Raw genomic sequence first — 18,989 nt, 5'->3', positions numbered from 1 at the left:
CATGCATCACACTCATAGCCTTCACATGTACATGTGTGTGGGCACACACACTTACTCGTATGTTCCCACAAAAGTGCCTCACTGTTCTCCCCTGTGTCTGCTGCTCTTAAGGCCACTTGGTTTGGGATCCCTCTTGTTTAGGGAATTGAGAAGTGATCTCTCCTTCTGAGGTCAATATGAATAAGAAATTGTCACAATTTAGAACATGACACTCACATGTTCTTAAAAAAATACAAGTGAGTATGTAATGGGTCTATGCAGGGAAGGTCTAAGATGGCGGCAGTGGAAACTTGCTGCACCAGCACTGAGTATACTGGGTCTGTGGTGGCAGCCAGTAAGAACAGCCCATCACCAGTTTCCAGAAGAGGGGTCCTAGAGCTGGTGGTACAGACAACTGTCGACTGGTGTTCATCGCAGACTGTTGGTATATAATGGATAGCTGCTGGTATCAATCAGATTCCCAACCCTGGACCAGCTCTTAGGTGGAAGTTGGGCTGGTGGAACAGTTCTTCTAATTCTAGAGGATAAAGTACAATAATTATTCTCCTTTGCTCTTTAAATAAAGAAGGAATCATCAATGGGCATACTTTGTTGGTCACATCTACAAAAAAAAATCCTGCTGACATTTTATAGGAACTTCCTGCTTGATGATAACTATAAAAAAGAATTTTGATGAAAATGCATGTAATCACAAAACACCAAAATCTAACATTAAGATGAAAATAGCTTCAGATGTAAAATGGTGGCTGAATAGGCAGCAGTGTCATGCACCTCCTCCTGGGGCCAGCCCAGAAAAGCAACTAAATCAGAGAACATCCATCCTGAATTAACAAATTAGACACAGCTGAGGGGACAATTTTTAATAAGAAAGGGAAGAGAATGCCCAGAGAATGCTGCTTGCGAGCCATAACCTGTGTGGAACCACCGTGTCCTGGCAGTGAGTGGCCCAGTACCTCCTGGCAGGCTCCCAGGCATCTTCAGGGAGTGCATGCCACCAGAGTGAGATCCCACGCCAGGCCCCCTCACCAGCTTACTGGGATCTAGCATCCTAGGATCTGGCTCCAAGACCCCGCAGTGAGTGCAATCTAGGGGGAACCCTGTGCCCCACCCCCACCCCAGATGGTGCTGCTAGCCTGACCCAGGGCCACCCAGCACCCAGCCCTGGGACCTGCTATTTGGGTGACCTGGAGAAATTCAGAACATGCCCCAGTCCAGGCCACAGGGGAGCTCTGACTGTGCAACCCAGAGCAACCTACACCCAAAAGCTGTATCAGAAAAGATATTGCTTCCACATGTGTCTGATATTTTGCTGCCTATGGATTCTTCTAAGATTTTTATGGTTTCCCATCTTACTTTTAAGTCCTTTATCCATTTTGAGTTTATTTTTGTGTATGAATTAAGTTGGTGGCCTATTTTCATTTTTTTTAAAAAAAATTTTTTTTAAATATATTTTATTGATTTTTTACAGAGAGGAAGGGAGAGAGATAGAGAGTTAGAAACATCGATGAGAGAGAAACATCGATCAGCTGCCTCCTGCACATCTCCCACTGGGGATGTGCCCGCAACCAAGGTACATGCCCTTGACCGGAATCGAACCTGGGACCTTTCAGTCCGCAGGCCGACGCTCTTGACTCCATTGTATGATCTTGCCTCCTTTGTCAAATAATAATTGAGCATAATGGCTTGGGTGGATTTCTGGGGTCTCTGTTCTGTTTCATTGGCCTATATGTCTGTTCTTCTACCAGTACCAGGCAGTTTTGAGAATAGTGGCTTTGTAATATAGCTTGCTATCTTGTATTGGGATCCCTCCAACTTTGTTCTTCGTTCTCAAGATTGATGCAGCTATTCGGGGTCTTTTTTTGTTATTGTTCCAGATTAATTTTTGGAGAGTTTGTTCTAGGTCTGTGAAATATGCCGTTGGTATTTTAATGCAGATTTCATTGAATCTATAGATTGCTTTGGGTTGTATGGATATTTAATGATGTTGATTCTACCAATCCATGAACACAGTATATTACCATTTATTTATGTCTTCCTCCATCTCTTTTTTCAGCATCCTGTAATTTTCTGAGTACAGGTCCTTTACCTCCTTGGTTAAATTTATTCCTAGATATCTTCATTTTTATGTTGCAATGGTAAATGGGATTTTTTTTTTAGTTTCTCTTTCTCTGAGTTCATTATTGGTGTATAAAAAAGCCATAAATTTCTGGTTGTTAATTTTGTATCCTGCTACATTGCCGAATTCATTTATTAAGTCTAGTACTTTTTTGATGGAGTCTTTGGGTTTTCTATGTATAATATCATGTCATCTGTGAATAATGACATTTTCATTTCTTCTTTTCCAATTTGGATGCTTTTTTTTGTCTGTGAAGCTCCTGATTTCCCCTTCAATTTTGAATGATAGCCTTGCTGGATAGAGTATTCTTGGATTCAGTCCCTTGCTTTGCATCACTTTGTATACTTCATTCCATTCCCTTCTGGCCTGATGTGTTTCTTTTGAGAAATCATTTGATAATCTAATGAGAGATCCTTTTTAAGTAACTCTCTGTCTCTCTCTTGCAGCCTTTAAGATTCTCTCTTTGTCATTAACATTTGCCATTGTAATTATGATGTGTCTTAGTAGGGTCTTTTTGTGTTCATCTTGTTTGGGACTCTCTGTTCTTGTGTGACATTTTCTTTCCCCAAATCAGGGAAGTTTTCTGTTATTATTTCTTCAAATATGTTTTCTAATCCTTGCTCCTCTTCTTGTTTTTCTAGCACCCCTATTATATATATGTTATTTCATTTCATGTTGTCCCAAAGCTCCTTTAGGCTCTCCTTCTGCTTTCTAATTTTTTTCTCCAATTGCTGTTCATATTGGGTTTGTATTTCTGCCCTGTCTTCTAACTCACTAATTTGGTCCTCTGCTTCCTCTAGTCTAATGTTGAAACCTTCCATTGTGTTTTTTATTGCAGTTATGTAATTTTTTATTTCCTCTTGATTCTTACGTAAGTTGTTGATTTTCTCACCCATCCAGTTTATGAACTGTATGACCCTTACTTTGAATTCTTTTTCTGACATATCACACGCCTCTGTTTCATTTATTTCCTTTTCTGGCAATGCCTCCTTTTTTTCCCTTGGTGGGTTGTTTCTTTGTCTCCCCATTTTTTTCTGTCTCTTTCTGGCCCTGGTGCCCTGCTTGGGGTTTGAGTGGTTGTAGATCCTATCAGGGCAGTGGTCTGGAAATCGTTAGCCCAGAGGCTGGGCCTGCCTTGAGTCTCACACCTTTATTGTCTCTGCTATGAGTTGTATCCCCTTCTCCCATGGATGTGGTCCCTCAGTTGTCTGTTTCAGATGCTTGAGGTGGTGGAAGTGGATTCATAGTTCCTTTGATGTGCAACTCCTTTTGAGGACCCACAGCCTTCTGGCATGCAATTCTCTGTGTGTCCCCAGCACACTCTGGGATTTTCTTGTTGCTCTCTTTCTAATTCTTTAAGTTGTAGAGTTAGTTAACCCACAGATGAACTGGGCCCAGAAGGGCAGCCTGAAGTTCTGTACCGGCTGTGCAGTGCCAGGGGAAAAAGACGCGTGCAGAGATGCACACAGAGACATGCTCAGAGCCAGGAGAAAAAGTTGCAAGTCTGTGTGCCTCCTCTGGCTTTTTTTTTCTTTTTAAATCCTTACTTTTTCTGGCTAAGTCCAGTACATAGGATCTTCCAATTAAAAATACTCAGCGAGACTGCAGGAAAAAGTTGTTTTTGTGGAAACTGGGGATCAGAGTGGGGAGAGACGAACAGAAAACCAGCTCTGGGGCTGTCCACCCCTCCAACCCAGTATTAATTGTGGCAGGAAAAACAAAATCTGAATACTGGGTTGAGAGGCCTTTTAGCCCCAGATATTAAGACAGAAACAGCCCTAGCCAGTTTGGCTCAATGGATAGAGTGTCAGCCTGCAGACTGAAGGGTCCCAGGTTTGATTCTGGCCAAGGGCACATGCCTGGGTTGTGGGCTTGATCCGCAGTAGGGGGCAGGCAGGAGGCAGCCGATCAATGATTCTCTCTCATCATTGATATTTCTATCCCTCTCCCTTCCTCTCTGAAATCAATAAAAATATATTTTTCAAAAAAGACAGAAACACTGCCACCCAGGGGTTGTATCAGAAATGACTCTTGTGTGTAAATACAACTAAAGGCAGGCTAAGAACCAAAGAGAGCAGAGAGATCCCGCCTGCTTGAAAATAAGGCTGTGGCTTAGGACACAGAGGAGCAGTGGATCGCAGGAACTTCATTACTGTGCTGACAACCTGAAAGGAAACAGATGTGCCACACAGAACAGTAGAGAAACTGAACAACCTTTACTACTTCACATTTTTATTTTTATCTTTTACTTAAGAAACTAAATTTTTTTCTCTCACTTGATATTACCTTGTTTATTATTATATTTTTATTTTTAACTATTATTATCACATAATCATATCAATCAATACAGAAAAAGCATTTGTCAAAATCCAACACCCTTTTTGATAAAAACTCTCAGCAAAGTGGGAATAGAGGGATCATACCTCAACATAATAAAAGCCTTATATGACAAACCTACAGCCAACATCATACTCAATGGACAAAAACTAAACTCATTTTTCCTAAGAACAGGAACAAGACAGGGATACCTACTTTCACCACTCCTGTTCAATATAGTACTGGAAGTTCTAGACATAGCAATCAGACAAGAAGAAGAAATAAAAGGTATCCAAATTGGAAATGAAGAAGTAAAACTGTCTTTATTTGCAGATGACATGATACTATACATAGAAAACCCCAAAGACTCCATCAAAAAACTACTAGACCTAATAAATGAATTTGGCAATGTAGCAGGATACAAAATTAACACCCAGAAATCTATTGCCTTTTTATACACCAATAATGAACTCACAGAAAGAGAAGCGAAAAAAACAATCCCATTTACCATTGCACCAAAAAAATTAAGATACCTAGGAATAAACTCAAACTAAGGACATAAAAGAACTGTACTTGGAAAACTACATGACAGTGTAAAAAGAGAGAGAAGAAGACATAAACAAATGGAAGAACATACCATGTTCATGGGTTGGTAGAATCAACATGATCAAAATGTCCATACTACCCAAAGCAATCTACAGATTCAATGCTATCTCCATTAAAATACCAATGGCAAATTTCAAACATCTAGAACAAACTATCCGAAAATTCATCTGGAATAAAATCACACCCCGAATAGCCACAGCAATCCTGAGAAAGAACAAAGTTGGAGGGATCACAATACCAGATATCAAGCTATATTACCAAGCCACAGTTCTCAAAACTGCCTGGTACTGGCACAAGAACAAACATATAGTCCAATGGAACAGAACAGAGAACCCAGAAATCCACCCCAGCCATTATGCTCAATTAATATTTGACAAAGGAGGAAAGAGCAGACAGTCTCTTCGACAAATGGTGCTGGGATATTTGGACAGATACATGCAAAAAATAAAACTAGATCACCAACTTACACCATACACAAAAACAAACTCAAAATGGATAAAGGACTTAAAAGTAAGATGAGAAACCATAAAAATCCTACAAGAATCCATAGGCAGCAAAATAGCAGACATATGTCTTAGCAAAACAGCTCCTAGGGCAATGGAGACTAAGTAGAAAATAAACAAATGGGACTACATCAAAATAAAAAGCTTCTGCACAGCAAAAGAAACCATCAACAAAACAACAAGATTCATCTTGCTTGGGACTCTCTGTACTCGTGTAACTTTTTTCTTCCCCATATCTGGGAAGTTTTCTGTCATTATTTCTTCAAATAGATTTTCTAATCCTTGCTGCTCTTCTTGTTTTTCTGATAGCCCTATTATGTATATGTTACTTCATTTCATGTTGTCCAGAAGCTCCCTTAGGCTCTCCTCCTGCTTTTTAATTTTTTTCTCCAGTTGCTGTTCAGATTGAGCTTGTTTCTACCTTGTCTTTTCTAACTCACTAATTCTGTCCTCTGCTTCTTCTAGTCTACTGTTGAAACCTTCCATGGTGTTTTTGATTGTAGCTATATCACTTTTGATTTCTTCCTGATTTTTGCATAGGTGTTTGGTTTTTTCACAAACCGGTGTATGAACTGTATGACCATAACTCTGAATTCGTTTTCTGTCATGTTGCATGCTTCAATTTCACTAATTTCTTTTCTTGGCGACTCCTCATTTTCTTTCCTCTGGGGATTGTGTCATCTCCCCATTCTGAATAAGGAATTCTTACCATTTGCAAAAGCATGGATGAAACTGGAGAGCATTATGCTAAGTGAAATAAGCCAGTCAGTGAAAGATAAATACCACATGATCTCACTCATTTATGGATAATAAAGAACATTACAAATGGTTGAACAAAAATAGACAGAGGCAAAGAAGTATCGAACAGACTGTCAAACTACAGCGGGAAAATAGGGGAGGACTGGGGGGCGGGGTAAGAGATCAACTGAAGGACTTGTATGAATGCATATAAGCACAACCAACAGACACACGACACTGGGGGTGAGGGAATAAGGGCAAATGCCGATGGGTAGGAGAAGCTGGGGGGAGGTCAGTGGGGGAAAAAAGAGACATATGTACTACCTTAAACAATAAAACTTAAAAAAATAACCACAAACAACAACAACACAAGAAAGCCCACTGCATGGGAAAACATATTTGCCAATGATATTTCTGATAAGAGTTTAATCCCAAAAATTTACAGAGAACTCATACAACTTAACAAAAGGAAGATAAATGATCCAATCTTTTTAAAAAATGGGCAAAGGATCTAAATAGACACTTTTCAAAAGAGGACATACAGAAGGCCCAGAGACATATGAAAACATGCTCAAAGTTACTAATCATCTGAGAGATGCAAATCAAAACATCAATGAGATACCATCTCACACCTGTCAGATGGCTATCATCAACAAATCAACAATGACAAGTGCTGGTGAGGATGCGGAGAAAAAGGAACCCTCCTGCACTGCTGGTGGGAATGCAGACTGGTGCAGCCACTGTGGAAGACAGTATGGAGTTTCCTCAAAAAGTTAAAAATGGAACTATCATTTGACTCAGTAAGTCCACTTCTAGGAATATATCCCAAGAAAACAGAAACACAAATCAGAAAGGATACACGCACTCCTATGTTCATAGCACAATTTACAATAGCTAATATTTGGAAACAGCCTAAGTGCCCATCAGCAGATGAGTGGATTAAAAAACTGTGGTACATCTACACCATGGAATACTATGCTGCTATAGAAAAGAAGGAACCTTTATCATTTGCAACAGCATGGATGGACCTGGAGAGCATTATGCTAAGTAAAATAAGCCAGCCGTAGAAAGATAAATGTCACATGATCTCACTCATATGTAGGATATATTGATCAACATAATTTGATGAACAAGAATAGATCCAGAGACAAATGGTAGGGGAGGGGGAGTAGAGAACAACCAAATGACTTGTATGCATGCATATTAGCATAACCAATGGACACAGGCCCTGGGGCAGTGGGGGCTTGCCCAGGGTGGGAATGGTCTGGGGGGCAGTCAACTGAGGAAAAAGAAGACATATGTAAAACTTTAGACAATAAAAAAATAAAAAAAAACAAACGAACAAAAAAAGTGTTCCAACTACACAATGGAATACTACACTGCTGAAAAAAGGAAAGAACTCTTACCATTTGCAACAGCATTGATGGACATGGAGAGTATTATGCTAAGCAAAATCAGCCAGTCTGAGAAAGAGAAATATTACATGATCTCACTCATTTGTGGAATATAATGAATAACATAAACTGATGAATAAAAATAGATCCAGTCCTAGTTGGTTTGGCTCAGTGGATAGAGCATTGGACTGTGGACTGGAATGTCCTGGGTTTGATTCTGGTCAAGGCCACATGCTCGGGTTGTGGGCTTGATCCCCAATAGGGGGCATGGAGAAGGCAGCCAATCAACGATATTCTCTCATCATTGATGTTTCTATCTCTCTCTCCCTCTCCTTTCTTCTCTGAAATCAATAAAAATATACTAAAAAAAAAATAGATCCAGAGACAGAGAAGCATTGAACAGAATGTCAAACTTAAGTGGGAAGGCTGGGGAGAGGGGGAAAGGGTAAGAGATCAACCAAAGGACTTGTATGCATGCATATAAGCATAACCAATGGACACAGACACTAGGGGGTTGTGGGCATGTGCTGGGAGGTGGGGTTGGCAGGGGAGAGGTCAACTGGGGAAAAAGGAGACATATGTAATACTATATGTAATACTTTATACAATAAAGCATTTTTAAAAAGATGAAAATAGTGTGCAGCTATCAGCTATTACCCAAGATGGGCCTGAACTAGTATCATCTTCAAAGAGTTGGTCACTATTATGATGCATAAAAAAACAAAACACAACACAGAAATAATTGAGGTTTCAAAATGGCATGGATTTTTTTCTTCCAGAAAATATCTTCAACTCTTAACATAGAACCCTATTCTATGACCCATGGCTACATAAAGATGCTTCAATTTATCCAGAAAATAATTTATGAGGAAGGATATGATGGATCCAATCCCCAGAATAAAAAAAAAAAACATTTGAAAATAGCAATCCATAGTCTTGGTTCGCCTTCGTGGGAAGGTGACATTCGCTGTACAAAAAACTGTGACAACAGTCACAGCCTCACAAAATTCCTCTACATTCTTTGTGGTCTTCTGCAAACCTCTCTTTCAGCCTGTATCATCACAATGCCAACACATCTTATCCAGAACAAAGCAATTATTGCTTGCATTACAAACTTTTCAGATACAGTAGTTCATCTGGAGTAATTTATTAGTTTAGAGAGAGAAACCAATCCTTTTAATAAGGATTATCACAATTTTATTCACATATGGCAGAATTCTCTGGCTTAATAACTTAATTTGTGATGTGTCAGATGTCAAAAACTTAGCTTTTAAATTAAAAAGGAAGCTATTCACCACTTTGTGACTACATTTGCCTCCAGACTTGTCAGACAGAGTGAACTGCTCAAGCAAGCAGGATCTGGCAGAATCGACCAAGCTGGTGGGCCCAAGCTGTGTCATGATGACTAGAAGCAAGAAGCACCTGGACTTCCAGTGATTCCTCCTTAGTCATTACATGCAGAATTATATGACACTTTAATTATGATTACTAATAGCTTATATAAATATTTTTCTTAATAATTTGACCCTCCAAATCTTGAAAAACACAGAATTGCAAAATTAGGCCACCGTTCTTCATTTTTTAAACCAAATTTTTGTACAGAAGAAATACTTTCATTTTAAAATTTGTTGTATGCTATATCTAAGGAAAATTAGTAATTTTATTTTTAAATAAAAACAAATAAAATGTCAAAAAATGTAAAATACAAGTGAAGATGTGACTTTAGAGCAAGCCAAATATTATTTAGTATGGAATTTTCTCTGACATCTGTTGTTTCTATAATCTCTAAGTATAAAATTCATGTTGACCTCTTCTCCCTCCCCCCACCAGCAAACCTTCCTGCCATACATGGAAGATAGCAGTGAATGCCAGAGGGGTCAGGGAGTGCACAGTGGCACATTTCTGCTCTTGGAAAGCCAGGAGAACAGCCTGTCAATGGAGAATCACCTTTCATATCTCTTGGGAGTTTCTGATAAAGTGAGTCTATTTAATGCTACCTGAAAGTCGTAATGAGTGCTGCCTTTCCCAAGTACCCAAAATATCCAAGCACAGTGATCTTCCTACAGCCCTCAGTGGGGTTCAGGTGCCACATCTACCCATAATGAGGGTACTTGGCAAGAGAATGACTTGCTGCAGGTCCTCCACTAGCCAGTGGCAGGATGGGGATCAGACCCGAGGATGTCAGCCTTCAAACTCAGGCCCTGCCTTTCATGCTGGGATATCCCCCCTTTAGGGTAGAATTTATTAGGCTTACTACTTGAGGATCCAAGAAGTGCTGGTGGGTCTCATGAGGGAGAGTAGTCTGGAGGGTGCAGCCAAGTCAGGAATCCAGCCTCTACCTGCATTAGCTTGCTGAGTTACTGGAGAGGGACTCCTCAGCCTGACCAAGAAGTCTTCCTCTGTGAGGTAACATGTCCTTCCCCCAAGGAGCATGCTCAGTATCTAGGGAAAACACAAGTACCCTGGAAAGTACTAGGTGCTCTAAAAATAAGATACAACATCACCACCACCCTAACTACTCAGTGACGTCAAATGCCAAGAAAGATTTTTGTACCAAACAGGAAACCAAAATTCTCTAAACAAGCCCAAATGGTGCTACACAATTTATAATAGAAATTACCTGCATTTCTTTCATAGAGGTGCCCTCTGACTAAGCTTGTTTGTACTTTTATAGCAGTCCTGGATCTTGGCTTTCCTTGTGCAAATCATCTTAGAATGAAACACTTGTCCAGGGCTCCAAAGGCACTGCCTCACAGCAGCAAGATGTGATAGACCAGAAGAATTTCATCATTAGGTAGGAGACACAACTACAAAAAGCAGACACAAGTACTATAACAATGCAGAACTGATGGCCTATCCAATAATCCCACACCTCTTCAGAGTTCCTAAAAGCTTGATGTTAGTGTTTCTTCTTTGTTATCATTCCAGTCCAGGTATTTATATTCACTATTTCATTCAGTCCTCATATAACCTCATGGTATTTTGCAGAATGTGAAGCAGTGTTCAGAGGAATACCTGCTTGCACTCCACATCAGTCACTGGCAGGGAGAAACTCCAATCCAGGTCTGCGGGTGCTAATGCCCAGGTTCTTCCTCTGCACTTGCTGCCTCCCACTAGGGCTGTGGCTCAAGACTGAGGAGGGCAGAATGGTGGTGGAGGAAGTGGAAGCTACACTAATACACTCCCAGGACCAAACTGGAAATAGAACTAAAATACAGAAAAACCATCCTGAAGACTAGCTGGAGAGAGCTCTGATAACCAAGGACAGAAAGTGGAGAGTGCATAGAGACAGGTAGAAAGTGTTGAGGCATGAAAAGGCTGGCTGGGCTCCCACAGACAGCAGATGAAGTTATGGAGGGATATCTCAGCTGTGGGGAGTTCCCACTGAGAACTCTGGGTCTAAACACCAAGCTGTACTCTGTATCCCAGAACACCAGAACTGAGAAAGATGCCTACATAACATCTGGCTGTGAAAAGCAGCGGGGATGTCTGCCAAGGAGAGAAGGCTTGAAATGCAGGCACCCTCTTAAAGGGCCAATGCACAAAATTTTCTGTGCAGCCCCTCTCCTGACTCTAGCAGAGGGAGGGAAGAGAGAGAGAGAGAGAGCTGTGTGAGCAGAAGCCAGGGGGCTCTGGGGTTAGAGCTCAGAAAGCAGCCACCTCAGTTTCCTGTGCTGAGTCATTCCCTCATACTGAAAAGGACATCTTTCCCCTGCAGACCTTTACCATCCAGGCAGCTTTTGTCAGGGGGAAGCAATTGCCTCACCCTGTTTGAAAACCCTTTGCCTCACCTTGTGAGTTTCTGAGGCCCATTAAGAGAGTTAAATTAACAATTAGCCTGCCCCACCCTGTTGGAAACCCTCTCACTCCACCCCGTGGTTGATACCCTGAGGCTGATAAAGACTGAAAAACAATCAGACTGCAGGCAGAGGCTAGGAGTCTTTGCCTGATCTAATTTGGAGTCTGGAGCAAGGAAAATCAGAACTTGGTGCGCATCTTGGTCCTTTTCAAAGGCACCCAACCCCAGCAGAGGAAGCCACAAGGTGTGGATTGTTGATAGCTACAAACAGGGTACTCAGGGTTAGTCAGAAACAGCATCTGACACTGTCCTGCACTAGAGATTTAGAGACATAGCAGATCTACCTAATACATAGAAACAAGCCCCAAAAGGCAGCCAAAATGAAGAGACAGAAAAACAAGCCCTGAATGAAAGAACAGGAAAACTTTCCAGAAGAAGAGCTAAATAAAATGGAGATAAATTTATCAGACATAGAGTTTAAAATAGTGGTGGCAAGGATGTTCAATAGCATGAGAAAATATATAGTAATTTTGAAGAATGACATGACACTAAAGAACACACGTTGGAGTCCTCCTTCACTGAAGCAAGCAAGCCTCATGTTCGCTTCCAGCTGCCTGGCTGCCGGCCGCCATCTTGGCTGGCAGTTAATTTGCATATCGCCCTGATTAGCCAATGGGAAGGGTAGCGGTCGTACGCTAATTACCATGTTTCTCTTTTATTAGATAGGATGTCTATATCTATATCTATATCATCTATATCTATATATATATAAAAACATGAGCACAAAGAATTAAAATGGCAATAAGTAAGTACCTATCAATAACAACCTTAATGTAAATGGATTCAATGCTCCAATCAAAAGACATAGGGTAGCTGAATGGATACAAAATCATGACCCAACTATATGCTGTCTACAAGAGATCCACCTCAGAACAAAAGACTCACACAAGATGAGAGTGAAGGGATGAGAAAAAATTTTTCATGCAAATGGAAATGAAAAAAAAAAGCAGGGGTAGCAATACTCATATCTGACAAAATAAACTTCAAAATGAAGGTGATCACAAGAGATAAAAAAAGTCACTACATAATACTAAAGGGATCAATCCAACCAGAGGATATAACCCTGGTAAACATATATGCACCCAATATAAGAGCACCTAAATATGTAGAAAAACTTGTGGAGGACTTTAAGGGAGAGATAAACAGTAATACAGTCATAGTAGGGGACTTTAACACTTGCTGACTTCACTGGATAGATCAGTCAGACAAAAAAATTAATAAAGAAACAGTTACTTTAAATGACATACTGGATCAGATGGATTTAATTGACATTTATAGAACATTTCACCCCAAAGCTGCAGAATATACATTCTTCTCAAGTGCACATGGATCATTCTCAAAGATAGGCTACATGTTAGGACACAAAACAAGTCTCTACAAGTTCAAGAAGATTGAAACCATATCAAACATCTTTCCAGATCACGAGGGAATGAAATTAGAAATCAACTATAGTAAAAACACTCAAAAACATTAAAAAACATGGAGGCTAAATAGCATGTTATTAAACAACGAATGGGTTACCAATGAGATCAAGAAAGAAATAAAAAAAAAATTCCTGGAAACAAATAGAAATGAACACTCAACAACTCAATATTTCTGGGACACAGCCAAAGCAGTTCTGAGAAGGAAGTTCATAGCACTACAGGTCTACCTTAAAACACAAGAAAAGTTAATAATAAGCTACTTAACCCTAAAACTTAACAAATTAGAGAGAGAACAATGAGAAAATCCCAAATTAAGTAGAAGGAAGGAAATAATAAATATTAGAGCACAAATAAATGGCATAGAGACTAAGAAAACAATCAAATCATCAATGAAACCAAGAGCTGGTTCTTTCGAATGATAAACAAGATTGATGAACTATTAGCCATCAAGAAACAAAGAAAGAGGACCCAAATAAATAAAATCAGAAATGAAAGAAGTGATATAGCTACCGACACCACAGAAATACAAAGGATTGTAAGAAAATACGATGCCAAAAAGCTGAACAATGTAGGTAAATGGACAAAATCCTAGAAACATATAATCTTCCAAAACTGAATCAGGAAGAATCAGAAAACCTGAATAGGGTAATAACAATTCATGAAATTGAATCAGTAATCAAGAACTCCTAGCAAACAAAAGCCCTGGTCCAGACTGCTTCATAGGGGAGTCTTACCAAACACTCAAAGAACTAACACCTATACTACTCCAACTATTCCAAAAAATCCAAGAGGAAGGAACACTTCCAAGCTCTTTTTATGAGGCCAGCATTATCCTAATTCCAAAATCAGATAAAGACACTACAAAGAAAGAGAATTACAGGGATATTACAATATCCCTGATGAACATAGATGCTAAAATACTCAACAAAATAGTAGCAAATCGATCCAGCAACATATTAAAAAGATCATACACCATGACTAAATGGGATTTATTTCAGGGATGCAAGGCTGTTACAATATTTGCAAATAAATAAACATGATACATCCTATAAACAAATTGAAAGACAAAAATCACAAGATCATATCAATAGATGTAGAAAAAGCATTCAACAAAATCAAACACCCATTTTTGATTAAAAAAAACTCTCAGCAAAATTGGAATAGAGGGATCATACTTCAACATAATAAAGGTCATATATGACAAACCTATAGCCAACATCATACTCAATGGGCAAACACTAAAACCATTTCACCTAAGAACAGGGACAAGACAGGATGTCCGCTTTCACCACTCTTAATTCAACATAGCACTGGAAGTCCTAGCCACAGCCATCAGACAAGAAGAAAATATAAAATGCACCTAAATTGGAAAGGAGGAAGTAAAACTCTCATTATTCACAGATGACATGATATTGTGCATATAAAACCCCAAAGACTCCACAAAAAAACTACTAGATTTAGTAAAGGAATTTGGCAATGTAGCAGGATACAATGTTAACACCCAGAAATCCATGGCATTTTTATACAACAATAATGAAATCTCAGAAAGAGAAACTAAACAAACAATCCCATTTACCATTGCAACAAAAAAATTAAGATATTTAGAATAAACTCAACTACGGAAGAGTTGTACTTGGAATACCATAGGATGGTGAAAAAAGAGGAAGCTATAAACAAGTGGAAGAAGATACCATGTTCATGCATTAGTAACATTAACATCATTAAAATGTCCATACTACCCAAAGCAATCTACAAATTCAATGCAACCCCTATTAAATTATCAATGGCATATTTCATAGATCTAGAACAAATACTCCCAAAATTTATATGGAACAAAAAAACAAAACAAAACAACAACAACAAAAAAAAACCCCAAATAGCCATAGCAATATTGAGAAAGGAAAACAAAGTTGGAGGGATCACAATACCACATATCAAGTTATACTACAAAGCCATTGTAATCAAAACAGCATGGTACTGGCACAAGAACATATATATATATATATATAACAGAACAGAGCACCCAGAAATTGACCAACGCCAAGAAACTTAATTAATATTTGACAATGGAGGTAAGAGTATACAATGGAATTAAGATAGTTTCTTTAATAAATGGTGTTGGAAAAATAGGATAGATAAATGCTAAAAAGCGAACCTAGACCACCATTTTACACCATACACAAGAATAAACTCAAAATGGATAAAAGCCTTAAATGTTAGTTGTGAAACTATAAAAATCCTAGAAGAAACCATAGGCAGACATCTCTCACTCGTAGCAATATGTTTATGAATAAATCTTCTAGTGCAAAGGAAACTAAGGAGAAAATAAACAAATGGGAGTATATCAAAATGAAAAGCTTCTGCACAGCAAAAGAAACCATTAACAAAACATAAAGAGATTCCACTGTATGGGAGAAAATATTTGCCAATGATACATCAATAAAGGGTTAATATCCAAAATATATAAGAAACTCATACAACTTAACAAAAGGAAGACCAACAATCTAATTAAAAATGGGCAAAGGATCTATATAGGCACTTCTCCAAAGTTGAGATTGTGAAACTATAAAAATCCTAGAAGAAACCATAGGCAGACATCTCTCACTCGTAGCAATATGTTTATGAATAAATCTTCTAGTGCAAAGGAAACTAAGGAGAAAATAAACAAATGGGAGTATATCAAAATGAAAAGCTTCTGCACAGCAAAAGAAACCATTAACAAAACATAAAGAGATTCCACTGTATGGGAGAAAATATTTGCCAATGATACATCAATAAAGGGTTAATATCCAAAATATATAAGAAACTCATACAACTTAACAAAAGGAAGACCAACAATCTAATTAAAAATGGGCAAAGGATCTATATAGGCACTTCTCCAAAGTTGAGATAGAGACATATGAAAAAATGCTCAAAGTCACTGATCACCAGAGAGATGCAAAATCGAACTACAATGAGTTATCACCTCACACCAGTCAGAATCAACAAATGACAACTACTGGAGAGGACGTGGAGAAATGGGAATCCTAGTACACTGCTGGTGGGAATGCAGACTTGTGCAGCCACTATGGAAAACACTGTGGAGTTTCCTCAAAAAGTTAAAAATGGAACTGCGATTTGACCCAGTGATCCCACTTCTAGGAATATATCCTACGAAACCAGAAACACCAATCAGAAAGAAGGTATTCACTCATATATTCATAGTGGCATAATTTACAATAGCTAAGATCTGGAATCAGCCCAAGTGCCCATCAGTAGATGAGTGGATAAAAAAAAGCTGTGGTACATTTACACCATGGAATACTATGCAGTTGTAAAAGAGAAGGATCTCTTACCCTTTGAGACAGCATGGAGGGACCTGGAGAGTATTATTTTAAGCAAAATAAGCCAGTCAGAAGAAGACAAGTATCACATGATCTCACTCATATTTGGAATCTAATGAGCAAAATAAACTGATGAACAAAATATATCCAGAGATATAGAATCATGCAACAGACTGTTGAATCTCTGAGGGTAGGCAGGGTGGGTTGGTGGGTGGGAAGAGATCAACCAAAGAACTTGTATGTATGTATGTATATATATAATCCATGTACATGGACATTAGGGTGGTGAAGGCCAGGGGTGTGGGGCTGGGGCAGACTAATGGGAGAAAAAGGAGACATATGTAATACTTTCAACAATAAAGATTGGGGGGGAAAAGACTGAGGAGGGCAGCCTGAGTCTTTAAGGAAAAACAAAACCAGTGTCTGTGAATTTTGCTTAAGATTAGAATTTCAGAATACCTTTCAAATAGCTTATGAGAAGCACTTAAAGAAAGGCTTTATTGGAAAAATCAACTTAATTGGATGTTTATTCCTTATGCATTATGGATTTTGAAAAGCTTTATTTAATGATTTTTAAACATTGTTATTCAGAGCTGGGCCTGTAAAAAGAGTTCGTCCACAATTGACAGTGTGTACTCATCTGTCAAGTAATTAATGGGGACACTACACTATTTAAGGGTTTCTGACCAGCCCATTCATTCACAGAAAAATTAAAGGCTGTTTGTAAATTGATTCCCTCCTGAGGAAAAAAATCTGTTGCTGCAAGATCCTGGGTTCTCATATTATGGTTTTAATGAAGCAGAAATACACAGTATATCCTAACCAGGAGGAGAACCTGATGTTGCTATGGAAGTGTGAGTATGCCAGATAACTACCATGTTATGTCCAACAGCCCCTCTGAATTAAGTACCAAAGAACAGGGATAGAAAATAGGAATACAAGTGAGAAAAATGGAGAGTCAAGGTCTCAAAATTTCTCTCTTCTTGGAGAATGGCAAAGGAGAACTTGGTATGGAAACCAGTTTTTCTAGGTGAAGTTTCTTACTAATTTCTTCTACTTATGTAAGAACAGAAAATAAAATAAAGGAAGGAAAAAGAAAGAAAGAAAGAAAGAAAGAAAGAAAGAAAGAAAGAAAGAAAGAAAGAAAAGATAGGTAACTTGCACACAGCTGTCACAGCAACAGCAATACTTTTTGAACTCTTGATGTCAAGAGGAAAGAAATCAGTTTTCACTTGTGTTGCCCCCAGTGCTGCCCAGACAACTTTTTGGAGGGTCAGGGGCCTTTCTTTTTACCAAGTAGAGCTTCTTCCATCCAGGATGGTTTTACAGGGGCTACTTTGTAGGAGAACTCAGCACTTTTATATCTTAGGTACTGTATATCCTGGATCCCTGTAGATCTCTCTTATTCGGAGTCCCTTGTAGGCACAAGTGAGAGTCCTGTATTTGGAAAAGCTCTGCTGTTGGACATTATATCCTAAAGTGGATGCCACAGGGTGGAACTGTGCAGTGTACACTATTACCACTGCCATCTACACTAATAAAAGAGAAACATGGTAATTAGCGTACGACCGCTACCCTTTTCATTGGCTAATCAGTGAGTATATGCAAATTAACTGTCAGCCAAGATGGCGGCCGGCAGCCAGGCACTGAAGCGAGCATGAGGCTTGCTTGCTGCGGACTCCAACGTTCCCCGCCTCACTTGCCGGCCTCTCAGCTGCAACTCTAAGAAACTATGTACTATGTTGCAAATAAGAAGCTAAACAAAACCCCAGAAAACGGCTTCCATTCAGCCGGGCTCGGACCGCAACATTGTATCGATGTTTTCAGCAGCGAGACCTCAGAGCTAAAGCTGGCCCAGAATAAAAAAAAAAGAAAAGAAAACAAGGAGCGGTTGGAAGCTTTAGTCACTCGCCAGCCGGAAAACAGCCCTCAGCCCCTCACCCAGACTGGCCAGGCACCCCAGTGGGGACCCCCACCCTGATCCAGGACACCCTTCAGGGAAAACCAGCCAGCCCCTACCCATGCACCAGGCCTCTATCCTATATAGTAAAAGGGTAATATGCCTCCCAGCACCGGGATCAGCGGAGCAGCGAGGCTCCCGGCACCGGGATCAGCGTGACAGGGGGCAGCGCCCAAACCCCCTGATCGCCCTGCGGCTCTGTGTGTGACAGGGGGCGGGGCCACAACCTCCCTATCCACCCTGCTCTGTTCGTGACAGGGGAAGTACCCATGGTACTTATAATCCTGCATAAGAGAAATACCAGAAGCTTAGAATTCAACCTTCTGTATACCCTACTGCAATCCTTTCCCCTTCTATCTCTTTTAGATAAATGTCCAATATTCCCAACTTTTTATAAATCACACATTTCTCTTTGTTTAATCATTTATTTCTGTTAAATTTTGCATGGTTTGATCTTATATAAATAGCTTTTGTTCTCTGACTGGATTTTTTTATTCAAGTGCTCATGTAGTTGTGATTGACTCATTCTCTCTGATGCAGTCTTGCATTTTATGAATATTTCAAATTTTACATATCCATTGTAGTTCTGGAGAACAGTGGGTTGTTTCCTGTATTGTGGCTGGTATAAACAATACCAGATTATGCACACATCTCAGAGTTTCTCTGAGAAAATGTTTTTTTTTCTTTTTTTAATCTTTAATTTCTTTATTGGTTAAGGCATTACAAATGTGTCCTCATCCCCCCCATTAA

General features: G+C 39.3%; 1 pseudogene; it reads left to right on the top strand.

Moving 5' to 3' along the window:
- Positions 1-273: 273 nt before the first annotated feature.
- Positions 274-9,110, top strand: LOC102242237 (annotated as a pseudogene).
- The last annotated feature ends 9,879 nt before the right edge of the window (positions 9,111-18,989 follow it).

The sequence above is a fragment of the Myotis brandtii genome, unplaced genomic scaffold, assembly GCF_000412655.1.
Source record: "Myotis brandtii unplaced genomic scaffold, ASM41265v1 scaffold195, whole genome shotgun sequence".
In the NCBI taxonomy this organism is placed as follows: domain Eukaryota; kingdom Metazoa; phylum Chordata; class Mammalia; order Chiroptera; family Vespertilionidae; genus Myotis; species Myotis brandtii.
Note: the sequence above shows the minus strand (reverse complement) of the source record. Positions and strands in the feature narration are given on the sequence as shown.